This window comes from Rattus norvegicus, chromosome X (assembly GCF_021556685.1).
Source record: "Rattus norvegicus strain SHRSP/BbbUtx chromosome X, alternate assembly SHRSP_T2T, whole genome shotgun sequence".
NCBI lineage: Eukaryota > Metazoa > Chordata > Mammalia > Rodentia > Muridae > Rattus > Rattus norvegicus.
This window is the reverse complement of record NC_141554.1, coordinates 40,238,934-40,255,905: the sequence shown is the minus strand read 5'-3', so window position 1 is coordinate 40,255,905 and position 16,972 is coordinate 40,238,934. Positions and strand designations below refer to the sequence as shown.

At 42.3% G+C, this 16,972-nt stretch overlaps 1 protein-coding gene across 2 annotated transcripts in view; it reads right to left on the bottom strand.

Annotated features, from left to right (window-relative positions):
• Nhs (NHS actin remodeling regulator) overlaps positions 1–16,972 on the bottom strand; it is a 339,688-nt gene that overhangs the window by 92,259 nt on the left and 230,457 nt on the right. The window lies entirely within an intron of this gene.

Below are 16,972 nucleotides of genomic sequence, written 5' to 3'. Positions count from 1 at the left end.
CCACAGTATATCCATTCAGAGTATGAAGAAAAAAACAAGCTATGCACAACTCAAAAATATAATTTATAGCACAAAATCTAAGATTTTTTTAGTAATTGTTAACTGTAATAACTGTACTTATGTTTGCAAACACTGCCAAGATTCCAGGTCAAAAATATTTTATCAAAGTCATCTCTCAAAGATATATAACACATGGGTAAAAGGACAGGCTGGTGTCTGGCAGGGAAACAGACAAAGCTGCTTTGATTCTAAGCAAAGAGCAGTCACCATGCCCACTGCACTTGGATTCACAAATGAAAGGAAACAAGGAGAGAAACAAGTATGGGATAACATGGCTACTGTGAGATGACTTTTACTAGGTTCTGGACAGTACACCATAACCTCAGTTAGTCCTCCCAGCAGCCTTAAGAATTATCATTCCTGTTTTATGTTTTTGGCAATTGGTGGTCAAAGAGATTAAGTAATTTCCTCAAAGGCATCCAGGAAAAGTGGCAATGTAGAGTCTGAATTCAGTTCTATTTGGTTCTAAAGTTCATATTCTTTTCTCTTTACTCAAACTTTTTGGATTGCTGTACATTCTGCTATGACTCATGGACATTTCATGGGCAGTTGTCCATTGCCATGGCCATGAGAAATTTCTACATCTTTCTCCCCCATTTGAATGTAAGCAGGAGATTTGTTATTATTGGAAGTCACTTTGATATACATATATAAAACCTTGCAGACAAATTACTTGGTTCTTGTGGTAGATTTCAGAAACAGTCACAAGTACTTTTTAGCTTTTCCCATCAATAAGTGGAATCTATTTCTGAGCAAATGAAACTTATGGCTTCATTTGACCATTAGAGTGCAATAGAAATAATGTTACACACATTCTGAGCCTGGACCACAAGTCTTAGAGTTCCTGGTAATAGTTGCTAACCAGGCTTGCTACATCTCTACAAAGGAGAGTCAGGACAAGTCTGCTGGATGATGAAACACTTAAAGCCCAGCACTTCAACACCCACTTGTCTTGGCTCACAGCCTGCTAGCCACCAGGCATATGCAGGAGGTCATCCTGTGTTCCAAACCTTAGCTAACAAACCCCAGATAGGTTTGTACTATAAAGCTTAAATGAGCCAAGTCATCCCTAAACAGAAAAACTACCTCTCAAGTCCCAAAGAAACTCAGGACAAATGGCTGTGTGGTGCCTATTAACACACCAAAGTGTTTGCCAGGTCTCCAGGCTCATTCATTAACTGGGGCTCCTTTGAGCACTTCTCACCATCCCCAACTCCCTACCTGAAACCTCTCTGGCCATGGGGCTTCCTTCCCTCCCCCCCAGCTTCTCTTTTTGATATAACCCAGCCAAAAGGGCCATGTACTCCCTTGGTTCTTCTCTTGGTTCCTATCATGGTTCCCTTGGCTCTCTCTTGGTCCATCTCATCTCTCCTCCTCCTCCTCCTCCTCCTCCTCCTCCTCCTCCTCCTCCTCCTCCTCCTCCTCCCCCCTCCTCCTCCTCCTCCTCCTCCTCTTCCCCCTCCTTCTTCCTCTCTCTCTCTCTCTCTCTCTCTCTCTCTCTCTCTCTCTCTCTCCCCCCCCTCTCTCTCTCCCTGGTTCAGTCTACTGGCCCTGTATGGCCCATTACTTCCTCTCTCTACTCTGGCCCCTTCCAGATGCCGCTAGCTGTAGTTTCCCTCCTAGCCACAACAAAAACATTCTCCTCAACTGTATCCTAAGGTGGTCATGACCTCATTTCCCTTTACTACCTAGTAAGTACTGGGATGCTAGGTTATGTAGAAAAAGCTAACTGATTTTATTTTTCAAGAATAAATTCCTGGTTATATGTTTAAACAGACACTAATGTGGAAATTAATGATTTGAGTGTGGCAATGATAAAGAAAGCTCTTATAAAACAAAAAGCAAATCTCTCTGAAGACTAGAACTTTTGTCATAGCTCAAAACCTTCACCTCACCTCAACGTGACCCATGAATGTGCAAGTTCAGACACAGTTCTAGAAGTTGACCTCCCTCCTCTGATTCTGGACTTGTCAGCATGATGTTGAGTTGCATAGTTTGAGGTAAAGAATTAGCAAGATGAGGGGCCAGAATCGCCCTCAAGAAATAATTGGGGAACAGTAGGAGAGGAAGAAATGATATGTTTAAAGGGCACAAATACCAAAGCATAACCCAGAGAATTACAAGAAAAAACTGATTTGTTTTTTAAGAATTTGATGTCAGGTTTTGATTCAGCAGCCATAGTCATAGCTATCCTCTTAAAGAGACAAGATACCCAGAAACACAGGTGGGAGAGAGGGAAAGAGATGTCCACCCTCCCCTTTCACACACATTTTAGAAACTTACAGATGGAGATGCTTGAAAAGAAGAGAAGAATAATTATAAACTAAATTAGGGCCAAATCGAATTATCTCAGAAAGGAAGAAATAATGGCTACAACTAAGTCCCTCAAGCTGCAATTCTCAGCCTGAGTTGCATGCTAGAATTTCAACACAGTGAAAGCAACTTCCAAGTCTAAACTCTTAATCATGACGTTAATTACCAACTTTATTTAAGAGGAAAAATGTTCAGCATTTAGAGCTCCCATCAGTTTCAGCAAAAGCTATTTCTTCTGAAGAAAATGCTAGTAGGTAATGTATTAGTTGACTACTCTACTATCTCAATGTGTGGGTGGCTGGGCTTCTTTTCTTACCAAATATGGGAGCCTTTGAACTTTGAATGATTTCATTTGTCTCTATCTAAGTACCCACTCGTTAAACAAACACACAAATACTTATTCAGGCGGTATTTTCATCTGTACATCGAAGGCGGTTTTCATTTGGCATTTACAATTCTGCAGGAATTAATTAATTTAGTTCATTTTTCTTCTTCAGGAAAGGGTAAGAAAAAAGTGAGAGTCTCTTTCAGTTAGCTCTGGCATAGTTTTTATAAGGAGTGCAAAAAAGAAAATCAGAGAAAAGCCTTTTGAGTTGTATCCCCCCAGTTTTTCTGCATCTGCAGCTAAATGGGTATTCTATGTTTCCCCCAAAGAAGGCATTTTACCAAGAGACTTCCTGAATTTCCAAAAGCCTGACTCCAGCAGCATTTGCAGCCTTTTTTAGTTCGAGCCCTAAACTTGCTCCCCCACTGTCAAGGAGCTAGCTAGATGGATTGTGTCTTAAAATATCTGGAGTGGAAACAGAGTCATGGATAGAGAGAGGTGTGGAAGAGGACATACAGTGTTTGGGAAATTCAAGCACAGTTACATGACTGAAACATATAGCCGATGCATAGAGCTTCCATGGTGCATGAATTATCACTCTGCAATGCAAAGAAAGAGAGAGAGAGGGAGGGAAGGAGAGATAGAGACAGACAGAGACAGAGAGACACAGAGAAACAGACAGAAAGACAGAAACAGAGACAAACAGACAGACAGAGTCAGAGAGAGACGTTAAGGGAAAAAATATTGAGTCCAAGAGTTCTTCTAGCCACCAACAACGGGTGCTGCTAGTCCAGGGCAGCTTCATGGCTACCCAGACACAGAAGGCTCTTATTTAATTTTGGGAGGCAGGCAGTGGTATGAAGAGGACTGATTGCAGAAAGGAGATACAATTGTTTTGTAGTTGAAAGAACTGCAAGAATGGCTGCAATCATACCATCTACTTTTTTTTTCTTTTGGCTCAGAGACATTCTAATCCCTCCCAGCATCTTCACCAGAGTGCTGAAGTTAAAAAACGAGAGAACAAGCTGTCTTCTTTCTTATCACTGAAAACACCATCTCTTTATGCTGACCTGCCAGCCTGTCCAAGAAACTCTGGGAAACCCTGCATGGTAACTTCTTGACCTGACACAGCCTCCAGTGTTTGTTAATCTATCACCTTTTACGATCCCACAAGACATTTACAACCTTCTCATAGGAAATGAATATTTGAACACTATGTCATTGATAAACAACACTGAGTAACAAATATATCAGTTGCATTTAGTCAAGTTTATTAGCAAAACAGTTCTGGAGTTATTAAAGAAATTGAAGAATGTAACAGGCTTTACCCAACCTATTCCCTGTTTTCAATACATAGGACACCCGCCATATTTGCTCTGTCTTTATCCAGGGGATACCTCTTTTTTAGCTCACAGCCTGACATTTAGTAGAGGCCATCTCTCTTGCCAGTTTGTAAATTAGAGCTAAGCTCTTTTCTACTTCAGATGCTCTTCATGGGGATTGTAGCATAGACCACAGCACATCTTTGAAGTTTTGAGCATTTTCACTTATGTGCCACTGGCCCCACATTTAGTTTGGGGCTGTTATTTTCAGATCTCTACTGGCAGTATATAAAAAGTTTTCTGGGGTGGTTCTACCTTCTGGCTCTATAACATTTTAACCATAATCTTGAGTGAGTTGTGTAATAAGTGGTCACTAAATGGCTTTTAATACTAACATCCTAGTTTTTCCACAACCATTGGGCTGCCAAAAAGTTCAGCTTCCAACATCATTGAACAACCCTGGACCACAGTGCCTAAACACTTGAAACTAACCACCTTTTTTTTTTTGAGCACATGGAGTTTTTAAATTTGTTTTTTTCCTCTCTTGTTTTGTTTTTTCTTTTATTGAATATTTACATTTCAAATGTTATTCCCTTTCTGGATTTCCCAGACATAAGCCCCTATCCCCTCGCCCTCCCCTTCCTCTATAAGGGTGTTCTTCTCCACATCCTCCCCCCTTCCCACATCCCCCCAACTTTCCCCTATACTGGGTGTCCAACATTGGCTGGACTAAGGGCTTCTCCTTCCAGTGGTGCCCAACAAGGCCATCCTCTGCTACATACGCAACTGGAGCCATGGGTCAGTCCATGTGTAGTATTTGGGTAGTGGTTTAGTCCCTGGAAGCTCTGGTTGGTCTGTCCTCTATTTTTTTAATTGCATTTTTATTTACATTTCAAATGTTATCCCCCTCTCCTGTCTTCCTGTCCATAAACCCTCTATCCCATCCCCCCTCACCCTGCTTCTATGAGGGTGCTCCCTCACCCGCCTACCCTCTCCCTCCTGTCTCTCCTCCCTGACATTCCCCTACACTGGGACATTGAGCCATGACAGGACAAAGGTCTTCTCCTCCCACTGATGTCTGTCAAGGCCACTCTCTGCTACATATGCAGCTGAAGCCATAGGTTCATCCCTGTGTTCTCTTGGGGTGGTGGTTTCATCCCTTAGTGTTTCTATCACTATGCCAAAAGCAACTTGGGGAGGAAAAGGCTGATTTTATTTTACAGTTTGTATCTAGGGAAGTCAGGACAGGGACTCAAGGCATGGGCCTGGAGGCAAGAACTGACACAGAGGCCAGAGAGCAGTGCGGTTCACTACCTTGCTTACAGTGGCATTCCCAATCTGCTCTCTTTTAGTAGCACCAGGAACCATCAGCCTATGGGTGGTCCCACCCATAGTAATCTGGGTGCTCCTATAATAATCCTTAATTCTAAAACACCCTACAAGCCTTCCTATAGGCCAACCCTATGGAAACATTTTCTCAATTAAGATTCCTTCTTCCCGGATGACCCTAGCTTGTGTGCAGTTGACATAAAAAGTAGCCAGCACAGCCTCCCATCTTAGCAGACAAACTTAAAAAAAAATAGGTTTCATTGTTTCTTTCCCAAAACACTTTCCCTTTGTGACTTAAATAAAATCACTAGAGGATACACAGATTAAGAAAAACTAACCTGAGTGAATATGTTTTGAAATTGTTGAAATTCGTGTGGAAAAGAAAACCTGGGAGAAATGCTAACACATGCTATTGGCTTGACAACTACACCTTCACATAGTCATCCACAAGTGAAATTGCAAGCCAGTATATGAGATGTTGTATTGAGAAATAGAGTGAGGTTTTAAAAATAATCTTCTAATATGTGGTTAGGTCAGCTTTCATTTTGCTGGAGGTATGCTGATAGTAATAAACCTATGCCAAGATATAAAACGTGAGAAACAGTCTCAGAAAAGAATGGAGGCAAGGAAGTCAGAGAAAAAGAAAGCTTTAATTACCTATAATGATAATACCATTTCTCCATGAAGGACCCTGAAGGTTTTGTTCTTATGCTTCTAACGTCGTCTCCCAACTTTACAAAAGCCAACCATCCCAACCCATGACTCAATCTTTATCATGTTCCAGGCACTATGCTGTGTGTTTTACTTTCATGACTTCACTCTATCTTCACAACTCTATAAAAATTGGAAAAAAAGCAAAGCCTAGAATCACAATAGGATGATCTTTCCTGCCTACAGAGTCCTACTAATGTGTGTGTGTGTGTGTGTGTGTGTGTGTGTGTGTGTGTGTGTTAGCTCAAATCTCACGTCCTTGAGGAAGTTTCTGTTTCTTTTTATCATCTCTATTCTATATGGACTTTGTTCTTTCCCCAATTGATTTGAAATGTAGACCTTATTTTCTTCTACTTTGTTTTTAGAAGTAGATATTCCTGAAGACTTAATTACATACCAGTTTCGTCCTTCTATTCCTTCATACAATGTTGGATGAATTGGGTTCCTTAGCTTTGCCCCCAATACAGGGAAGATGTTGGTAAAATTCTGTACCCACAGAACATTATTTAGGTTTAGACATCTATCAAATTGCAATGTATTAGATACTTTGCACCTTATCAAGTTTCAAATTTTATAGCTATTTTTTACTCTACATGTTGAACCAAGGGCAAAAGTGTCATTGCCCTTCAGAGAGCTGCAGCCACAAGAATGTTGTACAGTGGAAAAGTAAGACAGTGGGGTTTTGTTGTTGCTGTTATTGTTTTATTTTTTATTATTGAATTCAAACGCTTCCACTTTTATATGAATCAAGGCTGTACCTTATCTACCAGATATTTCTTCTGAGTCCATCAGTGGCTGGGCCTGCCACCCTCCTATAAAAGCAGAATAGACAAAGAGAGGCAGAAGGCAATTTGGCAGCAAAGAACATTTTTCCCTGGCAGAAAATGGAGTGACTTTTAGCTTATCTGCTGTCACCTTGTTAATGTGATCATTGTTCTTCAAAATAAAATCTCTTCTTCTTACCCATGATGTCTTTCGTGTAAAAAAAAATAGAAAAAAAAACTAAAAACCCAGAGAGGAGGTATCAAACAAGGAAAAAAATCAAACCTTAATCAACAGATACTGCAAATCAACATATTTCCAAGGAAATAAACACTGAACACACATCTTAATTCCTCCTGGTGGCCATTTTGCTTGCTTTCTGGGATAGGCATGAAAAGCACCGGAAAGTCATGGCCCCTGTCATCACCCTTGACTTTCAGAACAGGAGCCACAAAGTGGTATTAGTTGTGATGCAGAATCCTTCAACCATTCACGCTAAGGACTTTGTGGCTGCTGATGTGTGCCCCTGGCCTATTTTCAAGTACTTCTTTATTTCGAAATTAGTCATCCAACTTTAATTCAATGCTGATGGTTTCCAGGGATAAAAAAAAAACTTAGATAAGGAGGTGGAGGTATCATAGCTGTTAATGGTCAGATTCTATTCATGGCAAACACAACACAGAGACAAGGTGGTGAGAGGAGTGATTTACTCCATTTTGAGGAATAAATCAAAACTTCCTCCTGGTTCAGTTATAAGGAGAAAGCCAAGAAAGGAGCAAAGATAACATTCCTGGGAGGCCTAAGTTCCCCATAACCGAGACAGTGCATATAGCTTTGCCCTGTTTGGAGTCCAACTTTGAGCATTTGGCTACTGGAACACCAGAATCTGACTCAAGCTTGATTGCCTTCTGCATCTTTTGCCTGTACTTTTGGGAGCCTGAGGCTTTAGTCACACATAAAGTCTAATAGTCAGGCTCACTAGCAAGGCCACCCGATTCAGCATCCATCAAGTAAGTGGACCTTCTTGGTATTCTCACTGAACACCCTGGAAAGAGGGAGCCCGAGTTTGCAGAGGCATTGAATGGGCTACAGAGAATGTAAGCACGTTCTGCCTTGCCTACAGACAGGAAATTCTTTCACTTTAGCTCATATTTATGCACAGAGAACTGCAATAGTACAAAAAAAGGTGTGGCTAGCAGATTAGAGTTCTTTTTAGCATCCTGGAGTTTTAGCCTGCTCCCCTAAATCTTATTATGTCCTCTACAATCCACTGTCCAACAAGTGCAGAACAAAGGTAAGGAACAACTAAAATCAAACACGCAAAAGTCAAACACAACTCCTTATACCTTAAAACCCACTCAAAACTTGACGTACCATAACTTATTTATCCCAATAGTCAGCTCAGAAGTTCCCTCCTCTATCCGTTGCACTTGGCTCCTCATGCCAGCTCTGAAGAAGGACAGCAGGACACTGTACATAATCTTTCGAATGCTCATGGGTCAGCGTCTTCCTGACTTTGAAGTCCTCAAGTGCAGAAGCATACCTTAAACATGCCTGATGCCTAGATTCAAGCCCAATGCTTAGGAAAGAAATGTTGCTAGTCTTTAAAGTTTTGCTCCCCTAATGATCATGTCCTTTAAGGTGCTGACCATAGTGGACATCCTCATGACAGAGCTAAGAAAGGCAAAGACTGGGACTCAGCAGCTTAAATATTCTATCAAGTAGCAGTAGCAGGTAGAGGTGGGCACCATTCTCAATGGTGAATGCTTACACTGAGTTGTTTTCTAGCTCATCTGGACACGCCCAGTCCAGTGTAGCATTTGGCTTCATTCTCTCCTCTAGGAATACTGTTGGTATTTTCATGTCCCATCTGCCAGTGCCTCCGGTGGACATTAGGCCAAGTGGGTTGATCCAGAAAGGACACCCACAATCCTGGCCTTCTGCCTAAGACATGCAAATGGCGAACAGCTTTCCAGACACAAAGCTCTTGTTTGGGCCAATGATACATTATTGTAAATACCTTATTTTCTGTAGGAGCCATGTGCTGAGTGTCTACACATGCATCATGTTGTCTTTTAGCTACGTTCTTTCTTTTAATTCTCCTCTAAGGATACACAAGACAAATAATAAGATGACCATTTGAGAATTAAGGAAATAATGGGCCTATAACTTGCCCTACACCTACAACTAGTAAATAGCAGGGAAAGGATCCAGACCTGTATCTGTCACAGACTAAAGCCCAATTTCCCGTATACCACACCATCTCTGCAAAATCTACAAAGGATAGAAACAATAGGCAACGTGATAGAACCATAGAAGGTACCACAGCTACACTCAAAGAAAAAGTTATAGTTTTCTATATTTATATTGTTTTTATTTATTTATTGACAATGTCTTACTCTGTAGCTCTGGATGACCCCAAATGTGGTTTACAGTCGGTGCTGGCCTTGAACTCATGATCCTTTTGCTTCAGCCTCCTGACCTCTGGAAGCTTCATGCTTACTTTAAGAAGCATTTTGTAGTTTAAAGACTCCCAATAATGAACACAAAAATCAGATAAACCAACTCAAGAATCAAAACTGTCAATACAAAATGGTCTTTGCCACTACACGGTATAATAATCAAAGTCTGAGTGCAGAGTTCTCAGGAATAAATTAAGGGAACTGAGCTGACACTGGTGCTGATTTAAAAGCCTTGCTTCTGGAAAATAAGAATGACTAGGTATCGTGGTATAATGACAATAGTTGTTGGGCCCCATGACAACTGACTCTGGTTTGCATAAGTGTCAAGTCTTGTGCATTTAATTGCTTGGCCATCCTAAGTGGTTATCACACAACTATTCAAATCACTGTAATACCCTCCTAAGCCAGAAGCAACAAGAGTCTGGAACTTGAGTCACAAGCCCCACTTTTCCTGAAGCCCATCTTTCTATCTCCTGCAAGCCTCGCCTGAATACAGTTTATCAGTTCTAAGATCGGGCATTGTTGTTAGGTAGCTGTGCCATTCTTCAGATTGGGGAAATACAGCAGGGGTTAAAGAGGAAAGAAAACAGAGAGTTGTTTTTCCTTGAATTATCCCCGTGCTTATAAGGCAATCATACAAAACAATTGTTCCACAGCTTTAAGTCTAGTAAATAAAACTCCCTTTGAGACTCCAGTTTGAAAGATGTTGAAGATCACCGTAACTACATTGTTTCTGTAATAAACACACACCCCAAACCTCTAACATTTTTATAATAAACCTGGTATAATACAATTTGGGTTGATACAAAAAGCAGTCATTTTCCCTTCAGCTGTTTACCATGCAGAATACAGTATCTGCCAAGTCCTAGGTTGGAGGCACCTTCAATTTAATAGTCTGGTCTTTCCACATATGAGCTACTCAGTGTCAGATGAGGTGTCCTGTCTTGAGACTAGTGCTCTAAGACAATCAAGTGGCATGCTGAAAGCCATGAGATGTTGAACCCTCTGCATAGGTAGTCCTACAATGGGTCTCCTTTCCTACCTGGCTTGTCAAACCACTTTCACCATTTTCACACGTGCACCACCACCCCCAACTTCTCAACATCTTGCCAGCATGCTGGGAAAAGTCAGTCAGATGGACCATCTCTCCATCTTTCTACTTGGCCTAAAACCAGTAATATCTAGTCAGTACCTTGAAGAACATTCTTGCTTTTATACTCTCTCCTGTCCCTTAGTCCTTCCAGCTCAATGAATGAGGGCTGCCTGGTTTTTGAGCACACCTTCTGGATCTGCTGATCTATATGAAAATGGATGATGTTAGATTCTTAATGGTCTCACTTGGGTTTGGGAGGGAAGCTGAAGATTGTGGTGATAACAGGGGTCCTCCTTTCTTTTTCTGATCAGTGATTCTTTACCCCAGCTATGCACTGCTACACACCTGCAGAGTTTTAACAAGAAAACATACTGATACCTGGACCCATCCCCGGAAACTTCTGATTTAATTGGTCTGGAGTGGTCCCATGAAATTACAATTAGTTCCCATACACGCATATGATGACACCAGGGATTTGAAAATCCACTACAAAATCTGCAATATCTTGACACACTGCCCCATCCTCAGTGGCACCCATCAGAATCTGTCTTCCTTTATCTTCTTTGGTAATAAAGATGCACAGACCAGTGCTTCCCCATCCCCACACCTGCAAATGCAAGTCAGAAGGAATCTTCTAGGGTGGCAGGGTGGTACACACACTGAGGAGAGCAGCACACAGCACTATTGGTTAGACTAATGGGAGACTCTTCAGGGGGTGGGCCTGCATCAGTCTCCACAGAGGCAGTCAGTGGTGGCAAATGTATAATACAGAGCTTTCATCCAGGCAAAGAGAATAGACAGCTTCAGCTTTCAAGCTGCCTACTTCCAGTGGATCAACCCAGCTGGAAGCTATGGGGTTTACAGAAAAAAGCACCTAAATAAGAATCTGGGGTTCTAAGGAAGAACACCGAATAGTTCAATACTTTCCAAAGAGGGTTCTGTGCATGACCAATCTTAGGACATCAAGAAAGAAAGTAAAGAATAATACAAAAGTAGGCAGCACTCAAAGTGGTTGAAAACACTTAACAGGAGGCCATTGAAAATGGGAAAAAATTGAGGAGTGAACTTGAACTCAATTCAAGGCTGCTTAAGGAGTCACAGGGCCATACATCTCTCCTCATTCAATCTTAGAGTGGGAGAGTGATCCCAAGGAATTCCTAGAAGATGGGGATTCAACATGGGGTACAGAGTGTAGAGTGGACATGATGAAGAAGAAGGGGTGAGGAGGCCTAGGATGATCTCATGCAAGATGAAGTCTCTTTCCCCCAAACCCTGAGCCAGAGCCCCAGGACTCCACCCAGGAAGAATCTTCCTTAGATCATCCTTGCTCCCTCCTTCAAAACCTTTCAATGTAGAAGAGAACAGGGAAAAGACTGAACTCCCTCTCAGTCTTGTGGAGTCCACCTTCTCAGAAAGAGCACAAAATGTAAGGCATGCGGCATGAATAGCACAAGGAACCGGAAGCTTAGGAGCCCAACTGTAAATGTCAAAGTCAGTTCTGAAGGAGGGCCAGGCGCGCTTTCCTTCCTCACATCTGTCCCTGTGAAAGGGCTCACTTTTTTTTTTCAGGAAACACAGTGCTGTTTCACCCAAGAATAGGAAGCAGTTACAGACAGAAGGGCAAGTCCCTCTCCAGAAGCCTGATCTCCCCCAGCACCCCTCCCTCTTTGTCTTGCCAGGAAATGCTGCAAACCCCAAATACCTTCATTCTTGGGCATGCAGCAGGCAAGAGCCATGCTTGGATTCCCGCTCTGCTTCTTAAGGAAGGGCCTTTTCTTTTATGCACAGCTTCTCGGAATGCCAGAGAACTGAAAGCTGATCTGCTTAAGTCAGCACAGAGGGCAGGGGGGTTGGGAGGGTGAGAAGGGGCAACCTTCAGCAAGGAGGATAGCAGATTTTCACACAACCTCTGCACTGCCTCTGGGACACCCCCCTGGAGGGGGAGATGGTCTCACCCAATTGCTGGGCCAGCTGCTAATCCCTTTGGGGTTCACTTGAATGGCAAATCAGGACTGGGACAGCCTCAGACACACCCTGTCTCCAAAGGAGGGGCTTAGCAGTATTCCATTTCCAGTTCTGCACAGCTCAGAAGGCAGTGGTACTTCTTTACAGCCTTGGAATTCCAAGTGCAGTTGGCTAAGGGATCCTTAGCATCCGCATCACCTGGGAGCTTGTTAGAAATGCAGAATCTCAGGCCTGACCCATTGAAGAACCTCTGCCAGGTGCCCTGTGGCTATGGAAACCATTAGCACACTGCTAGAGACAGGAAACTGAATAAATACTAAAAGCTAGAGAGCCACAGGAGCCTGGCCCCTACATCTGCTGCCCAATCACAAGAAGGGATTCTTTCCATCCCATCACTCCACAACTGCCCAAGACTCCTCCCATGTTTCCCATCAGGATGGCAATGGTTTGCTTGGCTGTGAAATTTTTGCTTGCTGTGAGGCCTGAGCAGCAGGTTTGCAAATATTTGCAAACCTATCCAAGTGACAGGGAGAGTGACAGGGGTAGATACAATTAGAGTTTGCTCTTTGCAGGTTGCAAATGAATGATTTTCTGATCCCCTCCCACTCTTCACACACACACACACACACACACACACACACACACACACACACACACACACACTCTACCACCACCACCTGTATCAACATGCTCAACAACTGAATACAGATAACAGTAATAGGACAAGACTCGGAAGTCACTTCATAATCCAGGGACTTTCACTGCCTTTCCCTATATGTTGTCATCTCCTACCTGGAGCCCAGCAAGTAAATCTATGAAGTAAGATGAAATAGATGGGAGAGAAAGAAAAAGGAAGAAGCAGTTCCAACTGTCTGAAGAACAACTGGTTAGGCGAATGGATTGCTGTCTTCTCAGAGAGTCATCAGAGCTTTGCATGGCCATAACTACCTCCATGGTAGGCTTCTGGAAGAATCTGAACTGTGTCGATGTTTGGGAAGTTCCAAAAATAGCCCAAATCAGACCTGGGATGGTGAATACCTGCAGTCTGGGCACCATGAAAGCTGAGGCAGGGATTTCTGTGAGTTTGAGGACAATTTGGACTACACATTAAATTTCTGGCCAGCCAGCCCTACACAGTAAGACTGTCTCAAAACAACAATCTTCCCCAGGGAAAAGCACATCAATTAGTTGTCCAATACTAAACAGTCAGCCCCGAAAACATGCATACAAGTAGGATTATACAAATTGAGCAGGTTATAGTTAGAAATACATGTGTACATACACACAGGCATGTGACAACAATTAATTTGTTAATTAACAAAAAAGCAGTCATAAATTTGAAAGAGATCAATGAGGAATATATGGGAGGGTTTGGAGGGAGGAAGGAAGGGGGAAGTGATAGAATTACATTATAATCCTTTTTAAAAAGAAAAAAATATTTAAAACAGCAACAAGTTCAAATCAAAAGCAAGTTTAGCCTAAACCTTGTATTAAGTATCCCAGACTACATTTTCAGCCTTCTCAGTGACACCAGTGGATGGAAAAGCTGTTACCTAAAATACTTCTAATTGCACTGTGTCCTACCCATTAGCAGTCTGGCCACCGCATGAAGGAAGAAAGGCAAAGGCTGAAGAAAAGCAAGAGGAAAAGTCAGTGAGAGACGAAGCAGACAGAGTAACCTTGTGGTTTCTTGCAAGCAATCAGGGTGCGCTTTTGCAACAAAAGGTGAACAAAAGAGGTATTTCGAACTCTTTTGCAGTGCTAAACCCTTGCCTTGAACAACACTCCCTCAGAAACGGATGCCCACAGATGAAAGAAGATGCCACTATTGTTTTATTTTCTCTGGGAAGTTTTAATAGATTTTAAAAGGTTAATTTCTCTCTGAGCCCTGTTTTGTCCCTTCCAGTGACCCCAAGCTGAAGAGGAAAAATATTTGCAGTCGGTGTTTTAAAAACCACAGTGAATTAGCTTTTGTTGTTCATTGCAAAGACATTACTTAGCTGCCCAGAATCAAACCAGATGTCAAGGGGAAAGAGTTCCCTGTGTCCTGTCAACTTGCCTTTTACCTTAACAGAAGGACCAAGAGAGAAGCTCGAATGAGATGACAGAGTATGTGTGTGTGTGTGTGTGTGTGTGTGTGTGTGTGTGTGTGTGTGTGTGTGTGTGTGTTTGTGGGGCGGGGGTTGGGGGACTTGTCTAAAGGCATGCAAAGCTGATGCAAAGTTCTGATATAAGTACTGATTAGTTCTAGGTAGGGTACTATCTGTGATACCAGACTGGAACACTTGTTGAATCCAAGATGCATAATGCCTATGGATTCCTGGGCTTCGTTCTGTGTACACTAGGCCAGGAGCACTATTCCCAAGGTGATAAAGACCAAGGACAACACTATAGAAAGATGGAGAAGAGAATTAAGAGACAGAAGGAAAGTCAAAAAGAGTTCAGGTGGACTTGGAGGAACACTTCATTTATCAAGGAAGGTGAAATAGACAGCTCTGGTCTCCCCTGGATTCAAGAGTGTTGGTTGTAGGTACACTTTGCTAAGTACAATCCTCACAGCAGCTAAAAGAGGGGTGCACCTAAAGGAAATGGAGTTGGAGCATCAATGGTATTGGCTACCAACAGTAGCCTAGTTTATGATGGAACCAGCCTTAGTATTTTGTGGCTTCAGGATCTTAGTGTCTCCTCATTATTTGGTCCAAACTTCTTTCTTACAGAATGAATATAGAAGAGATTAAATGTGACATCAGGTGTTCTGGATGTGATATAGCCCTTTCAGTGACCAGGACCACAAGCTCGCATGTCAAACGGCCAACACATCTGCTGGGGTTATCATTTCCATGATAAGTTGTGCCAGTAGTTGGCTCAAAATCAATTTCCCAGAGCCCGTCTCAGGAGTTTCAGCCATAGCCACTCATGTGATCTGCAACCAGTGACGTGGGGATTGCAGCTGTCCAACAATCTGGGCTCTCTCTCATCTCCCTTGAGAAAATTAGATATAGGCCTCTGAACTTCCTATGCCTTATTTTTGATGACTCCAAAACAAGTCAAATCCTTTTTGGATTGTAGCCATAAGTGCATTTTGTATTCACTACTGACCTGTTTTAAGTTTTCTGGCATTTCAGGGAAAAGTTAGGTAAATGCCTTGTCTTCCTATACGACTAAGTCCCTGTTCTCTGAAGGCGAACTTGCTATCCAGATCAATGTGATTTATTCAGAGTTCCTGCTATTTGTCAGTAGATTGCTGCCCAACTTGCTTACTGCCCATGCATACATGAACATGTGTACAAAATTCAAGACCCAGTCAGCCACAGGCTCGAGCTGCCTTGCTGCACAGCTGCTCCAGTCTCCCACCAGGCCTGAGGCTAGGATCCACTAAAGCAGTAATACCACATGGTGAAGAGATAGAAAGTGGGTTGGGCATGTGGTTCAGTGGTAGAGTATCTAGCATGTGCAAGGCCCTGGGTTCAGTCTCCAAGAATAGAAAAACATGAGATGTGATAAAGCACGTCATAGTTCCCAAGTCTGCCAGTTGGTTGCCATCAGATTAGCTAAGTAGTGTTTAGGCAGGATTCTATGTCCCTATAGAGAGAGAACCCACACCACATTCAGGACACTCAGTTTCTGCTCTCACTGAGGAGGTAGATACTGCCGTTTTGGTTTCTTATGTCAGAACAGAGGACCAGACAGAAAGCTAAGAAGGGAGCAAGGACTGTGAAGTACTGAAAAAAAGTCAATAAGCTTTGCTTTTGTGCTTCATTCAAGCCCAGAAGGGAGCTCTGTACTTTCAACCAAAGCCTAGAGCTAGAGCTAGAAATATATGTACACACACACGCACACACACACGTATAAATCAAGGTGCAACTTGACTATCTTTCCAAGAGCAGTTCTATAACAAGACCCTTATTTTCATCACAAGAAATCTATCCCCTCTGCCTCTCATCCCAGATTTCACCATTTGTTTTGTTTTGAGGCATTTAGTTATCTTTTTTCCCCTCTTTCTTCACTAAGAGATAGCTGCAGATGAGCCTGCAGAAGAGAAGCCAAAATTCTTACTTTCTCCACTAAATTTAAAACCACCACGCAATATCAGTTCCCTTGTGGTAATAATATAATAATGAAAGTATTTAGGAAATATTTATTCAACACCTATTACATATGAGACATTGATTTAAGTACTTTGTATTTTCCATATCAAGCAACTCTCACACAAAAAAAAAAAACTATGCATTAGATACAAGTATTATCTCCATTTTGCAGGTTAAAAGACAGTGACAAAATAATTTGCTAAAGACATTGAAGGCATTGCTGGCAGAATCTGCTGTAATCCTGGCTGCTATGCTGGTTATCCTGATGACAGATATTAGGGAACAAATTTTCCTGTTTGAAAGGTGCATATTTTTTATCACTCACCACTTATATCTCAACCCAAGGCCAACCCAAAACAAGCAAGACAAAACCAAAGTTCTGTTGCTTGCTTTGCTGAGTATTTCAGGAAGAACATTTATGTGCACAGTGTGTGTTTGTGTGTGTGTGTGTGTGTGTGTGTGTGTGTGTGTGTGTGCGTGTGTGCGCGCGCGCACGCGCGCGCATGCATGCTCATGTGTGCATCTGCACATATGTGCATGCA